The 20,121-nt window shown below is 36.5% G+C and overlaps 1 long non-coding RNA gene across 2 annotated transcripts in view; it reads left to right on the top strand.

The window, feature by feature from the left end:
- The first annotated feature begins 2,622 nt into the window (after positions 1 to 2,622).
- Positions 2,623 to 20,121, top strand: part of LOC124983051 (uncharacterized) — a 69,832-nt gene continuing 52,333 nt past the window's right edge. For both annotated transcript variants that reach the window (XR_007108346.1, XR_007108345.1), the window contains exons 1-2: positions 2,623 to 2,728; positions 7,040 to 7,097. This is a non-coding gene — a long non-coding RNA (uncharacterized LOC124983051). The remainder of the gene's footprint in view (positions 2,729 to 7,039; positions 7,098 to 20,121) is intronic.

Raw genomic sequence — 20,121 nt, 5'->3', positions numbered from 1 at the left:
GATTCAATGCAATTCCAATTAAAATCCCAATGATGTACCTTGCAGAAATAGAGCAAGCAATTATGAAATTCATCTGGAAGAATAAAAAACCTAGAATAGCTAAAGCAATCCTCAGTAGCAAGAGCGAAGCAGGGGGTATTGCAATACCAGATCTTCAACTCTACTACAAAGCAATAGTAACAAAAACGGCATGGTATTGGTACCAAAATAGACAGGTAGATCAATGGTACAGAATAGAGGACATGGATACAAACCCAAATAAATACAATTTTCTCATACTAGACAAAGGTTCCAAAAATATGCAATGGAGAAAAGATAGCCTCTTCAACAAATGGTGCTGGGAAAACTGGAAAACCATATGCAATAGAATGAAATTAAACCCCTATCTCTCACCCTACACAAAACTCAACTCAAAATGGATCAAGGACCTTGGAATCAGACCAGAGACCCTGCATCTTATAGAAGAAAAAGTAGGTACGAATCTTCAACTTGTTGGCTTAGGATCAGACTTCCTTAACAGGACTCCCATAGCACAAGAAATAAAAGCAAGAATCAACAACTGGGATAGATTCAAACTAAAAAGCTTTCTCTCAGCAAAGGAAACTATCAGAAATGTGAAGAGAGAGCCTACAGAGTGGGAGAATATCTTTGCCAACCATACCTCAGATAGAGCGCTAATTTCCAGAATCTATAAAGAACTCAAAAAACTCTACACCAAGAATACAAATAATCCAATCAACAAATGGGCTAAGGAAATGAACAGACACTTCACAGAAGAAGATGTACAAGTAATCAACAGATATATGAAAAAATGTCCAACATCCCTAGTAATAAGGGAAATGCAAATCAAAACTACCCTAAGATTTCATCTCACCCCAATTAGAATGGCGATTATCAAGAACACAAGCAACAATAGGTGTTGGCGAGGATGTGGTGAAAAAGGAACACTCATACATTGCTGGTGGGGTTGCAAATTAGTGCAGCCACTCTGGAAAGCAGTGTGGAGATTCCTCAGAAAGCTTGGAATGGAAACACCATTTGACCCAGCTATCCCACTCCTTGGTCTATACCCAAAGGACTTAAAATCAGCATACTACAGAGATACAGCCACATCAATGTTCATTGCTGCTCAATTCACCATAGCCAGATTGTGGAACCAACCTAGATGCCCTTCAGTTGATGAATGGATAAAGAAACTGTGGCATATTTATACAATGGAATATTACTCCGCAATGAAGAATGATAAAATTATGGCATTTGTAGGCAAATGGTCGAAATTGGAGAATATCATGCTAAGTGAGATAAGCCAATCTCAAAAAACTAAAGGACGAATGATCTCGCTGATAAGCGGATGAGGACATATAATGGGGGTGGGAGGGGTTAGCATTAGGTTTAGGGTTAGGTTTAGAGTTAGGCTAAGGAGAGCGGTAAGAATGAAGGAAAGAAGGACTGTATAAAGGGAAAAGGGTGGGAGGGGTGGGGGGAAGGGAAAAAAAAGAAACATCATTACCCTATGTAAACGTAAAAAAATAAATAAATAAATAAAAAAAAAAAACTTTTTCTTAAGATTTATGTGAGGGCTGGGGAGATAGCTCAGTTGGTAGAGTGCTTGCCTTGCGTGCATAAGGCCCTGGGTTCCATCCCCAGCACCTCAAAAAAAAAAAAAAAAAAAGATTTATGTGAGTTTCCTGATGGTTGTGATCTCATAGTTCTGATGCTGGGTTCCTGCTTCCATTTACTTAGTCTAATGTGTAGACCATGCACCATTCTGTTCATATGGCCCATATTTCATATCATGTTAACCCAGTTGTGAATTTTGCTCTTTTTCCCTACTGGCTATTAAAAAACATTCACAGAGGCCATTCACAGAGAATTTATTAGACTGGCTTACATGACCAGAAGCTGGACAGTCCACAATGGCTGTTTGCAGGCTACAGAGCTGGAAGAACCAGCAGCTGTGCAGTCCAAGAGGTGGAAACCCCAGAACAAGAAGGATCAACAGTGCTACCCTAGTCTGAGACCAAGGCTTCTGGAAACTACCTGGAGAATCACTGGCAGAGTTCACTTTGGAAGAGTGAAGAAGTGGGAGTCCAATATCCTCACATGATTGAAGCAGCAATCAAGAACCCATTCAAGAAGAGTCCAGCTTGCATCTGCATCTGCTTCCTTGTTCTTCCATCTTTTATTCCATCCAAGCCACCATCCTATTGGTCAGTGCTACCCATGCTTAGTAAGGGTCTCCAGTTCACTATCCCACATTCCAATCATTCCTAAACAAACCTTCATGGACACACCCAGAAACCTCTTAATCACTGGCATCTCTTAATCCAATCAAGTTAACAATTCAAATTAACCATTATAGCCATTACAGCTGGTAATATAAAGAGATTCATATCATATCACAGTAACAGAAAATAACTCAACTGTATTCCTGTACTTTTCTTACTCTTCTCACTTTTTGTCCTCTAAGGAGCAAAACTTCAATTCTTCCCACTCTTAAGTGGCTGAGTAATTTAGCTTTCTATGTCTTCTACTGCCAAATTCAGCCTGAACATCTTGGCCTATCTAAAACCCAATAAAGTGCTCAACAGGACAAATGACCTTCCTTTTTTTTTTTCCCAGAGCATATCATTTAAAATCTTTTTTCTTGTAAAGAAGATGAACATTAGACAAAATACTACTATCTGAGCTGGAAAAAAACTTTGACTGAATTCCATGGTACATGCCTGTAGGTACAGCTACTGGGGAAACTGAGGGAGGAGGGTTGCAAGTTCAAGGCCAACCCGGGCAACTTAGCTAGACCTTGTGTCAAAATTAAAAAATAAATAAATAAATTTTTTTAAAAAGGCTAGAGTGTAGCTCAGTGGTAGAGAACTTGCCTACCATGTGTGAGCTAGGTTCATCTTCAGCACCTGGGTTCAGTCCCCAGCACTGCAAAAAGTAAAATAAATAATAAAGAGAAAAGAAAACTAAGTTGCTACTTTGCACTTCTGTGTTTTACTGAAATGAATGAATTCTCATGGGGACAAATCATATGGGTTTTATACTCTTGAGTTTTTAAACACTTCTGTATATAACTGTCTATAAAATATCCAAAAGGTTTAAAATACCTTTTGTGTAGTCTATAAAAATGCCTCAAAATTTCAAAGCAGGATATATTTTTCATTAAGATATTGATTTAGATTGATTACCTCTCACAATATACTATCTCACATATTCTTAAAAATTCCTATGTTAGATTTAGTAATCCTCTTTCCCAAGAGGAAATAAATTGTTTTTGGTAGCTGCTATATCCCATTTTTCTTAGGTTAATGGCATTTTCTGTGACACAGATAATAAGGTTTTATAGCCTTCCTAGGAGGATTTGTTGAGCCCCATGGAGGGAATCAAGATGTCTTGGCTTGTTACATCAAACCTGCCACTAGCCCTTTATATCAGCTAGTTATGCCAGTTATGACATCACTGAACCTAATTGTTCATTTGCCTCCTTGTGGGGATGAAGTAAAGAAGGAAAAGAAGTGATTGGAGAATAGTGTAGAAGTGTAAAAAGAAAAAAAAAAAAAAGAGGAAAAAAGAAAAAACGGAATGTAGTGAAGAGACCCATTGAATTCAAAATGGTCCACTAGGGATCTAGACAGGGCCAATTGATGGTGAGGAAGAAGTGACAAGCACATTTCACATTCTTTCCCCACCTGCTAGATGGTGTCTAACATATCAACAAGAATAAATGGGAAGTATTTGAACAGGAGGTTGAGAAGGAGCCTGAGATTTGAGCAAACTCAAATGTTCTGGTATCTAAGGAAAACAGCCTCCTAGGACAAACACAGCAGGCTTTTCAGATTCAGGATGCTTCAACTATTATATTAATGTAAATTTAGCTTAATGCAAAGGATTTCATGCTGTGGCTATAAAATGTGACTAGAAATCATTACAATAACATTAATAAAAGTAAGATGATAGAATAGCTGAAGCATGGACAGTCTAAAACATGTCATTTCTAAGAGCATTTGTACCCATTGCTGTAACATGGAATTGCAAGGAATAAAGAAAGTGGGGAGATCACCACTTAGATGAGCAACATAAGTGAAGGAAGGCTGGGTTTTGTGGGGAAGGGGAAGGGAGTGGCTAGAATGCCAGAAGATTAAGAAAATTGACAGGTGCTCAGCAGATAAGAACACCAATGGCAACTGGTAACAACGTCCTATCTAATGCTCTCTGTGATATTCTGACTCTGAAGCCAGTAGAGTTATACTTCTGGTTTGAACGTTGGAAGACTGTAATTAGCAATGATCAGATATTTCCTAGGACAATATGAGGAGTCAGAGAATCCTTTAGAGGAAAGAAATGAGTTAGTAACTTAAAGCAAAAATTAATGGATTATTGATTGAACTTGAGATGTGTAACCCCAATTATTTACAACTGAACTGTGAACAATAAAAACAGTGCCTACCATGTATTGAGTACCTATCCTATACTAGGTTCTTTAGTAGGCGTTTTACATATATAATCTTTTTTAATTCACATAGTAAGTGAGGTGATGATTTTCCGTTTTGCAAGTGAAGGAGATTGAGGTAAATTAGATGCATTCCAAACACTTGAATCGGTAACATAATGTGAAGTTCCAAGTTGACATGTTTGTACAGGAAATGCATGGTAAGCCCAAGCCCAAGAAAGAGTTGCTGTCATCTACTTGGGGCTTTATAAAAGAGGTTAAGACTTGAGCCAAACCTGGAATATTAGTAAAAAGTAATTAAAATCTCATCCTTGCCTTACTACTTTTTCAAGCACTTATCATCAGCTGATATTATTATGCTAAACAAATGAACAGAATCTCAAATCTCATGGAGCTTGTGTGCTAGTGATGGAAGTAGGTCATAAACAAGTAGACAAATATTAAAGTAATTTCAGGTAATAATATTGCTACCAAGAAATTGTGTAAGTAAAATGAGGGAAATTAACTTTAATTTGGGTAGTCAGAGGTTTCCCCACTGAGGCAAAATTTGAGATGACCCTCAAGTGCTATCTGGGGTTGGAGATGTAGCTCAGTGGTAGATTACTTACCTAGCATGTGTGAGACACACACACACACACACACACACACACACACACACACAAAGTCAGCTCTCTGAAGATCTGGCAGAGAAGCATTTCAGATAAACAAAGTGAACGCTTGGGAAATGATTTGATCGTTAAAATGCTTGTTGAAAGCACATGAAAGAGAATAAAAAAAGAAAAAGAAAATGAAGACAGACTTCATGGACCAGCGATGCTTTATTCAGCACTGGAGGGGCACATCTTCAGGGGAAGATGGCAGGGGGCCACCATGAAGGTCTGGGTTTTATAGGGTTTTAGAAGAGCCAGGCCATGGGAGGAGTTAGTTCTTTTGGTGGGCCTTTTGGTGGGCAGGACCAGGTCAGGGGAGTTTTGGTGGCAGGGTTAATTTAGGGCAGGGCAGGATGGCAGTGGGCAACAGTAAGGGAAGTAACCCTCCTGGGGCCTATTGTCCATATTCCTTCAGTTGTCCTATTTTCTAGTCCTAGGTTGTTTCAGAATTGGCAATATTTTGATGAAAGAAAAGAGCTTGGGTTTGTCTTGGTAAATGTTTTCCCTAACTCCTTTAGTATTCAAGCAATGAGTGGTCCAGCTCACTTCCAAGATCCCACCATAAATATATTGGGCGGCCTCTTGTGTGGAAGCCTCTTGTGGTCTTTTCAGTTTCAGTCCAAGCTCTTAAGAAAGGCATTTCTCTAGCTATGGTAGGCTGTTTATTGTGACAGTTATGATATTCCCCCGACTTGTGTACAAGTGTTTCTTTGCAACTTCTCTCATCAAGCAGTGAAATTCTTTCTCCACATCTTTGAATGTGGGCTAACTTTTACCAAAAGAATTCAGTGGAAGCAACATTGTGGTACTTCTGAACCCAGGTATCAGGAAACCTTTGAAGTTTTTGCTTTTGTCTTCTTGGAAAATTGCCATCACAATGTGAATAAACCCTAGCTAGTCTCCTTGAGGATGACAGACTACATAGAGACAGAGGCCCAGCTAAAGCCAGCACCAACATTAAGACTTTTGAGTAAGGCCAACTTGGACCATAATCTCTATTGCTTTCTGGATGATAGCATCCTTTTGAGTGACCCCACCTGAGATCAGCAGGTCAATCACTCTACTGAACCCAGCTCAAATTTCTGATCCACAGAATTATGTGAAAATAAAACAGTTGTCATTATAAGTCTCTAAGTTTGTTATACAATAACTCATTAAGAAACTAGCAATAAAATAAACTAAAAGAAAGAAAGAAAGAAAGAAAGAAAGAAAGAAAGAAAGAAAGAAAGAAAGAAAGAAAGAAAGAGAAACTAGCTAAGCTCCAAAAGTCTTCCTTTTGGGCTTTATGTACACTTGCTCTGTTCTTGAAGTTGCTAACTAAGTGATTCTTTAAGAGATCTTCTGGAAGGTACTAGAATATATTATACTACATTTTCACCAATTTAAAAATTGTCTCACTGATAATTATATATATCAGCAGAATTGAAAGACTGTTTCTACTCTCTGATTGATAGAGAATTCTCTATTTATTATTCTGACCTAACAGGCATATGATATTGCTAAGTGTGAGCAGGTAGATTCAGGATCCTTTCTCACTGTTTTGAAGCACTTACCTTTTTTAGCACATGATCTAAACTGTATGCTACTCTCCTAGTGCGGGTATCTGGTGTCTTGAGTGCCAGAACTTTGACCACCATTTACATATTAGTTCCTGGTGTTTCAAATACCTGCCATTAGTAATCAAGATGGCAATTTTGTTTTGGAACACTATGAAGATATAATTGAGAACAATGGAACACATTAATGAAGGAATCATATGTAATTCTAATGTACCATGTAACTCTGGTCTTAATTTCTGCTTCCTTCCCACAAAGACTTGGAAGGTTATGAAGACATTGGTTTATGATTTTTCATTTATGTATTTGTAATTTGATTATGATTTATTTATGATTTTCCATTGCCCTGGAAAGATTTATTTCTTTTTCCTACTGAACAGATTCAGGCTGAATAATTCCTCTTCACTTAGAGAGGATGCCTTCAATAGCTCATTTTAGGTAAGTTCTCTCTTTTCGGGGGTCATGGGTTTCATGAAAAGTCAGTTTCTGACAAGGATCTCCCTTCACCTTACTCATAATTCCACCACACTACAGTTAGGCTGTGTATCTTTTAATCAATATCCTTTTTCCATTCTCCCACCATCATCATCTGTAGTGAAATCTACCTATTTGCTGACCCATTGGAGAGGGAGATTTGTGTGGTTTATCTGAGCAATGGCACATATATGTGAATTACGGCAGTCTCTCAAATGATTTTCTCTATTGTCTGTGCAATATCTTTACTGTTTGATTTTAATTCCAGCTTTTCTGCACTGTGTCATATCTCTCTTAGACCACCCTTTTTCTGCTCCTAAGCTTCCCTTTTAGCCTAGGCACTCAACTTCCTGTTTCCTGTTTGAAGAACAGTTTTCAGTTTAGAGTAAAAATAAATGGGATTTCCTGAGTTCAATTGTTGATAATATTCTCTGTCGTTCCCTAGATCACATATCCAGATCTGTACACTTCCCTATATTCTTTTTGGTAACAAACACACTCACATATTCTTCAGAGATAATGTTTCTAAATATCCTTTAGTTATAGTATTACAATGCATAAACCTGCAAGTATTTTTAGATGTGGGACAGAGAAATCCCATTTAGTGCAGATTTATAAATAGTAGATTTTTTATAGATTTGTAAATCTAAAATTTTATTTCAAAAATTGTTTTCTATGATTCCATATTATTATTTTCTATATGTGAAAGTGTTCCCACTTCTAGGTTTATATCCAAAGAAAATGAATTCACTATGTTGAAGAGACATCTGCATTCCCATGTTTATTGCAGCACTATTCACAGGAGCTAAGCTATGGAATCAGTCCAGATGTACATTGATATATGAATGGATAAAGAAAATGTGGCATATATACACAATGAATATTATTGGGACATTAAAAAACAATGAAATCCTGTCATTTGTGGTGAACTGGATGGAGCTGGAGGACATTATGTTAAGCAATATAAGCCAGGCAGATCAAATACCACATATTCTCTTTCATATGTGGAAGCTAAAAAGTTAAAGTAGAAAAGAATAGAATAGCAATTACTAGAGGCTACAAAGGGAAGTGAGAGGGAGATAGAGGGAGGTTGGATAGTAGGTACCTATGTATAGTTAGATAGGAGGAAGTTCTAGTATTCTGCAGAACAGTGGGTACCAGTTCACAATAACCAATCGTATTTTATGAAGAACTAGAAGAGAGGAACTCAAAGTCTCTACACATGAAGAAATGATAAGGATCTAGAAATGCTAATTATCCTGATCTGATCAGTATGAATTGTGTACATATATTTGAACATATACTTTATTCTATAAATATATGCAATTATTATGTTAATTAAAATAAAAATAAAATAAGAGATAGTAAAATATATGAGTGCCAGACCATCAGTGGTGATCAGTTTGTGTGTTGTAAAAGAAAATAATCACTAACTTATTAGTAGAAAAAAAAATTCACAAATGTGAAAGTTTAAGAGTAAAATGAGGGCTGGGGATATAGCTCAGTTGGTAGCGTGCTTGCCTTGCAAGCATAAGGCCCTGGGTTCCATCTCAGCACCACAAATAAAAAGAAAAAAAGAGTAAAATGAGTTATAAGTCTTAGAGTTTGTAGGACTCTAGTCTAAGTTTTGAGAAATTTGGAAGAATATGAAGACATTGAATATTATTTACGAGGCCTTCCGTAGTAAAATAAACATACCCTAAAATATTCCAAATTCACAGGTCTGATTTGGTCGAGCAATCATTTAAAATATATTACTTGGATGACACAAGTCACATATATATATATATATATATATATATATATATATATATATATATGTATTATCACTATGCAACTTTAATATTATACAGAAGCATGTAGAGTATTAAATTAATTATTTTATTTTGGGTTCCTGCAAAATCAGACTGAGAAAACAACTTGAGTATAGGTATTCTAATTGGAAGATGATCCTAGGAAATAGAAGAGGGGTAGACAAAGTGAAATGGGAAAGGGAGGAAGACCAGTAAAGGGTGGGTTAACAAATGATTTGCCATTGTAGATAACAGGCTCAGTTCTACTGGGAAACTTCTGAGGAACTCTGTAGAATTGTAGAAATGTACTTTGGAATTGTTCCCCTAAACTTTATTCTTTTCCTTCATCTATTTGTTTAGTTCTAGGCCAATTAATATCATACTGTTTTATACCAGGTGTATATCATGTTTTGATTTCTAGTAGAATAAATATAATTTTTTTCTTCTATGTAATTTTTAGAATAAGCTGATCAAGATTCATTTTTTAAAAGTTTTGGTAGAGTTCAGTAGTAGAACACCTGTCTAGCATCTGCAAGGCCACAAGTTCTATCCTGAGGAACACAAAAGCAAAAGCAAAAATCCCCAACCCCTGCAAAACAAAAAGGGGATTTGGATCAGAATTGCTTTGCTTTATAATACTGAGTCTTTGTATCTAGGGATATGATATGTCTCAATTTTTTGGGTAATTTTTTTTATGTATGAGCTCTAAATTTTTATATTAAGTTTTGCTCTTGTTTCATTTATTTAACCTCAGTATTTTATACTTCTTATTGCTACTGTGAAAGTGATATTTATTTATACTAGTTTTAAACGTATATAATGAATTACTTTAATTTTGTGTTGCTTCAGCATACATTCTAACTATAAGTAGAACTTTCTCATACTAGATGCAGGACTTAACCATGCTAGACACAATTTCCTGTTCTCCATCTTTTCCCGGTTCCTTTTCTTTTTTCTTTCTTTAGAAAAAGTTATAAGAAGTTTGACTATTTGCTAGCAAAGGGGAAACATAGAGGACTCTTGCCCCAGAGATTGTGATTCTGCCTATCAGGGTTTTATTAAAGAGGAGATTCAAAGGCTACATTCTACGTGTTCTCAGTAATTCACTTATTAATTCAGGAGATAGTCATATCTTAGATCTTCTGGTGCCACCCAAGTCTGAATTACTTTGTTTCTGTGGTGGGTGTGTGCTCAAGTCAGATAATTCTGCCTAGGATGGGAGAATAAAGGTAATCCTGTTTCCCCAAGATTAGGGAAGCAAAGATTATGGCAGGGGAGGGAGAGAGGAAGAGAAAGAAACATGTCCATTTTAAAAATAAGTCGCATTGGTAGAGCAGCAAGGGCTGTATTCAAAGCCTAACGTGGACCACTGTTACATTTCCCCTCTGCCAATTTCTACATCCATTTTTGTGGAAAAAACTGCTTCCTGCTGAGAGTGGGTGAAGCTGGGGGGAAGTGACCCAAAGTCCTTGTTCTCTATCAGGTGAGCTATGAACAGTTAAGGGATTCAACATCAGAGCAATCCTAAGGTCCATGGTGGCCGTTGGCAGGTGACTAGACAAGGCATACACAGGGCATGGATCATGCTCTGACAGACCAACTCCAACTGCAAAATTGTATAATCTCCCAGTTTCTTGATATAGTTAATCCAGATATCTGCTTTCAACAATGGGCCCCTGATGGTCACCTCCCTGTAAGATAGCTAGATCCAAGTTACTTGACTCAGCTTACTGACTCCAATACCTTGTATTGACTGTATAAGTATGTCACAGAGGCTGCTTCACAGTCAGTGTGACCCCACAAAACTCATGTCTTCTTGCTTTTAATCCATCATTAGAATTCTCTATGGAAACTTGCTTGGGTAACATTCTGAACTCCAAGAAAGACTTTAGTCCCAAAGTTCTTCTGTCTCTCTCATTTTCCACCCACTGATTTCAGTGCAAGTCCTGGATGAGTCTCCTCTTCTTATAGGCCTGTAAAGCATACTGACTTCTTTCTATGATCTGTAGGTAATAAAACCTTTTCTGTTATTTCCTTTTGTTGCTCTCCTTCCTCTGTGTATCACCTGACCAACACATTTGAACCCAACTTCTTTCTCACTCAGAGTTGTCCTGGGGAACGATTCTCTTGATAGGAATAAAATAGATTAGATCAGACAAGAGTCACACTTATGTCTGATAGTATGAGTAAGTTTCCTGTGAGTGAGATACCTAGTCACACGTAGATACTTAGGCATTAGGTCATCCACCAGGATAAAGAGGAGTCCCAAGAAAAGTACACTGTAAACACCCACAATCAGCTCTCCTGGAGCCCTGACAGGGCAGGGCTAGAATTAAAGTCACTTTGCAGAGAGAGATCTCAAGACCAAATTAGAAAGCATTTGCAACAACATGTTATCAGTAATGCCTAAGAAAGCTATTCATTTTGGTTAGTGACAGGCAAATTTTTATCCCTTCACATTCTCTTCCTTTCAAATTCCTTTTATTAGCAGGAGACACAATTTGACTGTTCTCTTCTCTCCCTTTTCCCCAGAGACTAAAGATAAAGCTTTAGTTTTTTTCTGACTTTTTAATTATTTTTTTTTTAAATGTGCAGTACTGAGGATTGAACCCAGGGGTGCTCTACCACTAGCTATATCCCTAGCCCTTTTTATTATTTATTTTGATACAAGGCCACACTAAATTGCCCAAGCTGGCCATAAACTTGTGATCCTCCTGCCTCAGCCTTCTTCCCAGGTTGCTGGCATTACAAGCATGTACTACTGCTCCCAGCCTGACTGTTTTACTATATTTTACTTTCCCTTTGGATCTCTCAATCTAATTTCCACTATCCCCCACTACACACTGGTCCTGTGGAATACACTTTTCTACCTTTAACGTTTTGTCTCAAAAATAGCTATAATTGAAAAGTACTTTTAGTGAATGCTAATGAATATTAAAGAAAAATGTAAGTTGACCAACCATAATCCAAAAATACAAAATAGGAAATGTTCCAAAATCAGAAACTTTCTGAGCACCAATGTGATGCTGCAATAAAAAATTCCACACCTGACTTCATGTGATGGGTCATAGTTAAAATACACTTAAAATACTGTATAACTATAAATGAGATATGACCATTGGTATCAGTAACCATACCTTGCTTCTAGTGGCTATTGATAACATCCACACATTAAGAGGTCAATATAGAGCTGAGGAATATAGGATAAGTAATAAGGCGAGCTGTGTGGCAGGAATTGGAAATGCATTGTGAGAAGCTCTAAGAGATAAATAAAACTGAAACATCAAAATAAATGACTCTGTGGGTTCTTCCTATAAATTAGGCCATGCCTAATCACTTGAATATCACGCAATTTTATATCTGTACTTGGGCACATTTTCCTGGTATTCCCTTTTCTTTACTTTTGCCCACCTAACTAAACTCTTTCATACAGTGGACGCGTTTTCCTCATGTAACATTTCAGGTTATATTGTTAAAAATTATCTTTTCCAAGACCCAGATTAATTACTACATCTTAAAAAAAAGTCCTCTCTTTTCTTCTATGACCTCATGGGACTTGAAATTTCCATTCTAGTACTTATTACATTGTATTATTACTTTTATCTTTTTTTATCTCTGTTCTTTCCATCACTGTGAACTTCACCACCCATTACATTTTTGGCATCTAGAGGTGAGTAGTAAATATATGTTAACTAATACATTGTAATATTCAAATACCTTGACTCACCTGAATGGAGCTTCTGATTCTTCAGCTATCCATTCGTTCCATCAATTTATTTATCCATTCCAACTAATCATTCTACCTATCCATCCATCTGCTCCATCCATTCATTCCATTTATACCTTAAACCATAAATCTATTTAATCCATCTGTTCATTCCATTATCCTATTCATATATGCCCTCTATTCTCTTTATCTATTCATCCCATCCATCTATTCCATCTATCCTATTCATCCATTCATAAAACACTTAATATGCACAGTTACTGCCACTAGAGATAGAAATGGTTTCAAAGGACTCATAGGGAGGAAGTGTCACAAGCTAAAAATATAAATCTCTTCTATTTTTTGTAGTAATCAAAGTAAGAAGCTACAATAATATTATTTTTGGTTAACTCTATTCTTTATTTTTTCAAAAATACAATAATATTTGTTTATAAGCGAAGGAAGATTTTACTTTTGAGAGGAATTTAGTATCATATAACAGTTTTTACAGCACAAGAGATAACATTAAGGTGCTGGAAAAAGTATATAAGTCTGCTTTTTCCATTAGTGCAGCTTTTACCATTAATACTCTTAGACTTTTAAAGCAGTAGTGAACAATATGTTGTCTCCTAATATAATAAAAGACAGCTCAATTACTATACAGGGGTTTACTCTGTACAAATGATAAAGCAAAATATATTAACATATTTTAATGTTTGTGGTTCTTAAAATGTTATTTCATCTATAAATAACTACCTTAATTTAGAAAATAAAGAAAATTTTAATCTTGAATTGCAAGCAAGCTTTTAACACGTTGTATTATTGCAGTTGAAAAGAGAACAAAGGGTGAGCCTCCTTCCACATGTGGGAAAAAGGGCCAAGCTTTGGCTTTCTTATCAGAAAATATGAATATAGGAAGTAGAAGTGAGGCCATGATGGCATGCTATGCACTAACACTGGCCTTTAACAAGATTTCTCTATCTATTAGAAACTACAGCTCCATGAAAGTCAGCTTCCCACTGATCAGATGACTAATTCCTCATCCCAAAGGTCAGTGTGTGAGCCCAGATATACTCAAGTGTTTCCTTTAAGATTCACAATGCCATGTCCCCACCCTGGATAGAATTCCATCTTTTGGTTTATGAGCTAAAGATAGAAGATTGGGCAAAGTATTATGTTTACATTTTGTAAAATGTTATTTTATCTGTAGATAAGATTATTGCTGTGATTTAAGGGATTTGAAGGTTGAAAAAGAATGTGTAATTCTTAACTATAAAGTTTTAAAAAACTTATTGGTTATATTTTTGTATTTTAAATGGGATCATAATGCTCAACATTATGATAATGTTGATAAACATATTTGTGTTCTGTTTATCCTGTCTTTGCTAGACTTAGATAAATGTTCTTATCATTGAGTATTTTCCACTAATAAATAAACTACATTTAAAACTATAATCAATTTTCTATTTCTTCCAATATGATGTGCATGTACTTTAATGAAATTTCTAAAAAATTATATTTCAAGATTATAAATGCCAAATCAAATAATCATTGTAATAACACTAAAATATCCTAGTGGAAGAGAGAAAATGTAAACCTAAACAAATATTTCTCTAGTGTAACTCCCAAAAGTTATCTAAAGCCAACTGGCAATATCTTAGTTTTTTAAAATTGTGATCTTACATTTAATAAGATCTTACATTTCTTCTGTTTTTACCATCTGCTTTTATCAACTGGAGTAGACTTAATGATGGAATTTGAGTTATCTGTTCTATTTCATGTACATAAAAATTCATGCCTGTTATAAATATGTATTTTTTAAAAATTTTTATTTACTTAGAAGCATTCAGAATGTCAACAAAACAGCTGCAACCTTTTTTTTTTTGCGATTAGAGTGGTATTCAGTTAACAGAACAATTATTTTGTATAAGCTGCATCAGAGACAACTGAAGATGAAAAACTACTGTCCCCACATATAACTAATTCGTGTTGTGCACCAACATGACCCTGCTTTAAATTTCCATGCCAATTTACAACCCCCATACTGTACCAGGAAAGGTTAGTGGCTATCGAAAATACCGCCCCAACAGGGATATCTAAAGACACATTTGGTAGTGTGTTAACTATACAAAACAAGACACTGTACAGTTTAAAAACAAATCTTACACAGCCTTACATTTCAATTTTTTTAAAAGGAGTGAGTTGTGTACTCTTCGTTAAATGCTTTATAGACAAGGAAAAAAAACTGCACTAGAACCAACTTATTCATCATCTTCATCTTCTTCTTCATCATCCTCTTCATCTTCCTCATGATCCTCCTCTTCCTTCTTCTTGCTTTTTTCAGCCTTGACAGCTCCCGTTTTGCTGCGTCAGGTTTTCCTTTAGCTCGGTAGGCAGCAATGTCCTTTTCGTATTTTTCCTTTGGCTCAGCATCTTTTCCTAAGGCTGCTTATCATCTGCAGCAGTTGGTTCCACATCTCTCCCAGTGTCTTTGCAACATCACCAGTGGACAGGCCAGGATGTTCTCCTCTGATTTTGGGGCCATACTCAGAACAGAACAAGAAGAAGGCCGACGGAGGCCTTGGGTACACTGGGATCCTTGAAGTTCTTTTTTGTTTCCCTTTAGGAGGAATATGCGTTTCCACGCCTCTTTCATAACGGGACTTGCCTGCCTTTGCCATGTCTTCAAATTTTCCTTTCTCTTTAGCATACATGGTCTTCCACCTCCGAGCACTTCTTAGACAACTCTGAGAAGTTGACCGAAGCATCTGGGTGCTGCTCCTTGTGCTCCTCCCGGCAAGTGTGCACAAAGAATGCACGTGATGACATTTTGCCTCTCAGCCAGCGTCTTAGGATCTCCTTTGCTCATGTTTAGGTGTTTTTCCTCAGTGAGGCCTAGAGTCGCCCAGGGCCCGTTGGGCTCTCACTTGTCCCGGTGCTGTCTGTATGGAGCTCCGTGTACTGCAATGTCTCTAAACATGTATTTATAAAGAAAAAAGAGACCCCAAACCCAAAGCTGTAAAAATTTTCATCTGAAAGTTCATTTTGGGGGAAAAAAAAAGAAAGATATCTAAATGAGTAAATTTGCTACCACAAAAACACAGGCATCAATTAACAAAGAAATAGAGAATCATTGCTTTATTCTATATTTACTCTAACTAAAAGGCTAAATTAAAACTCAGAAAAATTAAAATATTTTTGTTTTCAGCAAATTAGAAAATAATGACATCTCGCTGTTTTCTTTGGCTTTCTGTTACTAACCCTCATCCTTCTGAAAGTTGCATAGCATAGCATATTCACTAATTCTTTGAGACTACAATAGAACTTATCCTTGTAAAATATGTACTCTATCAATTTATCCTTTGACAAGTCAATGGAATATTCTTTAAAAAAATATAACCAAGGAATTTAACAATTATAAGCTAGCCATATTTCACAAAGAAAACAAAAGCACAATAGTTTATTTTAAAGTACTCTGCAAATATGTTACTAGCAATTATAATAACTTCTGTATTTTTAAATTTTTACTCTCCTAATGTGCCTTTCCTCTTTCCTAGGAGTTCTTTGTACTTTTCCTCTAATCCTTTGTTCATTCTTTATCTCTGGGTGGATCCTACCATCCAAAGAATAAGAAAGCTTTAAGAAACTAATAAGCACTGTGCTAAGCACTTTAACAATCTCAATCTCAGAGCATTGCAAAATATTGTTGAGAGGTCAGTTGTCTGTGGTTCTTTGGGCCACAGAAGAAATAGGTCCTGGTGAATGCTTATTATTTCTGCTTTTCTCTGTTAGTTTCCTTACAGCTGCTTCAATTAATTTGTATCTTTCAAACAAAACAATAAGCCATTATCACATCATGATTGAAAGATACCACTTCATTGTAGAAATAAAGAAATTAAGGGCTACCAGGAAAAGTCTGACAAGGACTAATGCCACTAGCTATAGTCAAATTTCTCCTGTTGGGTCATCAACTACTTCTACTTATAGCATCTGCAAATATAGAACAGGATGGAGGTACACCCAAGGGGCTACTGTAGCATGAGAAAGGCTGCTTAGCTACCACCTGTGTGTATGTGTGTGTGTGTGTGTGTGTGTATGTGTGTGTGTGTGTGTGTGTGTGTGTGAGAGAGAGAGAGAGAGAGAGAGAGAGAGAGGGAGAGAGAGAGAGAGGGAGAGACTCCAGCACTTCAGTGAACAACCAGGGAGGAAGATGGGTGAAGAAAGGTTTACTGCCAGAGATTAATACCTTAGGGTCAGTAAGGAGTAATCCAGCAAAGATGAACTGCAAACAGGACATAAAAAATGTGGAAAGTGTGTGACCTGACAGGAGAAATTAAACTGACATAAGAAATAGGCAAAGGAGAATGCATCTCTGAAGCATTTTTCTCCCCTTAAGAAAATATCGCTGATTTTATGAAGGGGTAAATTCTCAGACCACTGAAAGTGTTTATTTTTATGTCCTTACATTTTCTTTAATTATCATATAGGATTAATATACCCCACTTCTGCCTGTTTTTCTTTTTTGTCATGAACCAAGACCGTCAGTACTTAGTTTTATATTCAATTGTGGGAGCCTCTCTGACACTGGTTTTGTTGCATAGCAATATCTGACTATGGAGCTGAAGCAACCATGGCGGTCTCAGACCACTTCAGTCTTGCCTGAAGAATTGCAGGTGAGCTGCACATAGTTGCAGGCAGAGAGTGGTTCCTCTCAGGAGAAGACAATGTGCTCTCCTGCCCTCCAGTTTTATTGGAGAGCCCAGGCAAGTTTCCAGAGTCCCTCCCAAGTCTACCTTTCAACTTTTGACTAACAGAAGGATTGCATTGATTTTCAAGTCCCTGCTGTGCCTGGTATTACGCTTTTACTATTATAAAGACATGCCAAATATCTAAAGACAACTCTGGATCACTTTGGCCCATGCTGACCTGTTCTAATTGGAACTTTTTCTTACAGATTTTATGGTTAGAGGTTTTGCTTCCAATTATTGTTATCTTCCTGAGTCCTGGAATCTAGTCTGTATAAAGATCACCAAGGTCCCTCTCCAGGGTTACTTGTGTTCTTTTTCTATGCAAGGTGGAGGAGTCTTGGGGCCTGCATTTCTTCAGCAGTTAATAGGTTATTTGCTAAGGAATGTAGAATATCCTATTGACTTAAACCAGGACAGGGCCACAGTGACCTTATGTAAATTGCTTTTTAAAAAATTTTTTATTTTAGTTTTTAAACTTTGTATTTGTTCTAATTGGTTATACATGACAGTAGAATGCATTTTGTCACACTTTACAGAAATGGAGCATAACTTCTCATTCCTTTGGCTATACATGGTGCTGAGTCATACCAGTCATGTAATCATACATGTATAGGGGGTAATAATGTCTGTCTCATTCTACCATCCTTCCCACCCCACTGCCCCACTCCTCCCCTCACTCCCCCTGCATAATCCAAAGTTCCTTCATTCTTCCCTACCCACTCCCCATTATGGATTAGCAACCACTTATCAGAGAAAACATTTGACCTTCGGTTTTTTGGGATTGGCTTATTTCACTTAGCATGATAATTCTCCAACTCCATCCTTTTACCCGCAAATGCCATAATTTCATTCATAAATTGCTTTATAAAAGAAGGCATGGGGGTATAAGCACAGTAGGCCCAGTCTATAGAATCTCACCACTCATGTCTGTCTGCTACCTATCAATTTTTAGTTATCAGTTGTCTTTTTTGTTCTGTTTCTTCTTTCTTTGGTATTTGCTTTTAATTTCTTTTGTTTTAAGTTGTCTCTCAGAAAATTATTTGTGCTTATTAACTGATGGCCTGGAAGAGTCCATGATAGGAAAGGGGGAATACTAGGACAAAATGTGTCTACTTCTCTGGCCAGGGCTAACTTTATGTTGACCAATGACTTTGTTTATGGGAAAAGAAAATAATATATTGGTATTACAGACAAATGATTCAACTGCATAGTCACTTAGTTAAAATGTTGAAACTTAGGTGTAAATAGCAAAAATGGATACCAGTGGCTCAAACACAGAACAAACATTTACAATAATCAAAGAATTTACTTGATTTGAAGTTTAAACAAACTTTTTATATTTCACATAAATCATGCAGTCTTAAAATTTTTTTGGAATTCTTATTTTTTTTCTTAACTGATTCTAAAATTAGAATAACGCCATCCCCAAATTTTTGAACACTAATTTTGTTTTTTTAGATCTGTTGTCACTCAGCCTATTAATATTTTTTTTTCTTTTGTGGTTCTGGGAATTGAACCTGGGGTGCTTTACTACCAAGCTATATCCTCAGACCTATTTTTATTTTTGAAATGAGACAGGAACTCACTAAATTCCTCAGTCTGGCCTTGAACTTGTGATCCTCCTGCCTTATCCACCTAAGTTCCTGAGATTACAGATACATGCCACTGTGCCTGGTTCAACCTGTTAAATTAAACAGCATTTTTCCTTTTGCTTTTTTTTTTTCCCCTTTAAATCCCACCGCACTGTGTGCTTTGCTGTTAGCCATATTCAATCCTTTTTGCAAGGAGACAGAATAAACAGAAAAATATTTATTCAGCACTCACATTGTGCTGGACATTTTAGTAGACATTAAGATTATAAAGATAAATGTCCACAGTCTGGAAAGGCAGAAAAATGTTTCAACAAATTATTATGACATGGTAAGTGCAGAAGTAGAGGTCTTCTAGGAAGGTATCAGAGAGAGAGTAGCAAAGGAAATTTGCCACGTAGTTATTTGTGCTGAAAAGTGAGGACTGTGGTAAGAGAGGAATGTGCAAACATACGGGACCTTTAGAGAAGAGCTAGTCAGACTTGCTGGGCTATGAGGTATGGTATAATTCCTTGTGATGGCAGAAGCAAGAGTAAATTATTGCTAAAATATCCTAGGTGTGGGACTCAAGGTCTCTTTGTGCAAACTCTGGCCCTTTTAATTCTGGTATTTTTCCCATATTTTTCACTGGATTTTTCTTATATTTCTTACAGAACTTTTTATATAAAGGAAAATAAGACCTATAATTAACACAATCAATTTTACAAAATGAATGAAGTCCACAAGGAAATCTTGACTTTCCCTCAGAGTTAAAATTTAAATCGAGATGCCTAAGACATTTATCACTGTGGTTACTTTAATACGATATACCAGAGAGATGGAAGTTTAGTGAAAATTGGGACGAACTTGAATGTATAAGCTAAGACAGTTGTAGTTCTTATTTTTTGATCCTTATTTCTGGCCTTTGATGTTATGACAATTATCAAATAGCAGTTTGAAACGAGGAATACTGTGACTTGAGGGGTCTTCCCATTTTTAAATTATCGAACAATTTGTACAGCCCTAAGATGATTTTCAGCAATGTGCCCTGATTGGGTTCCGGGTTACTATTTTAGCATTACATTATTTTATGTTTACTATTGTATGTCAAGACAATTAAATGATATAAGCATAAAACTGCCTATAAGCCATGGTCGTACTAGTGGCAGCCAG

The sequence above is a fragment of the Sciurus carolinensis genome, chromosome 4 (assembly GCF_902686445.1).
Source record: "Sciurus carolinensis chromosome 4, mSciCar1.2, whole genome shotgun sequence".
Taxonomy (NCBI): domain Eukaryota; kingdom Metazoa; phylum Chordata; class Mammalia; order Rodentia; family Sciuridae; genus Sciurus; species Sciurus carolinensis.
The sequence above is the reverse complement of the archived record's forward strand: the minus strand, read 5'-3'. Positions and strand labels throughout refer to the sequence as shown.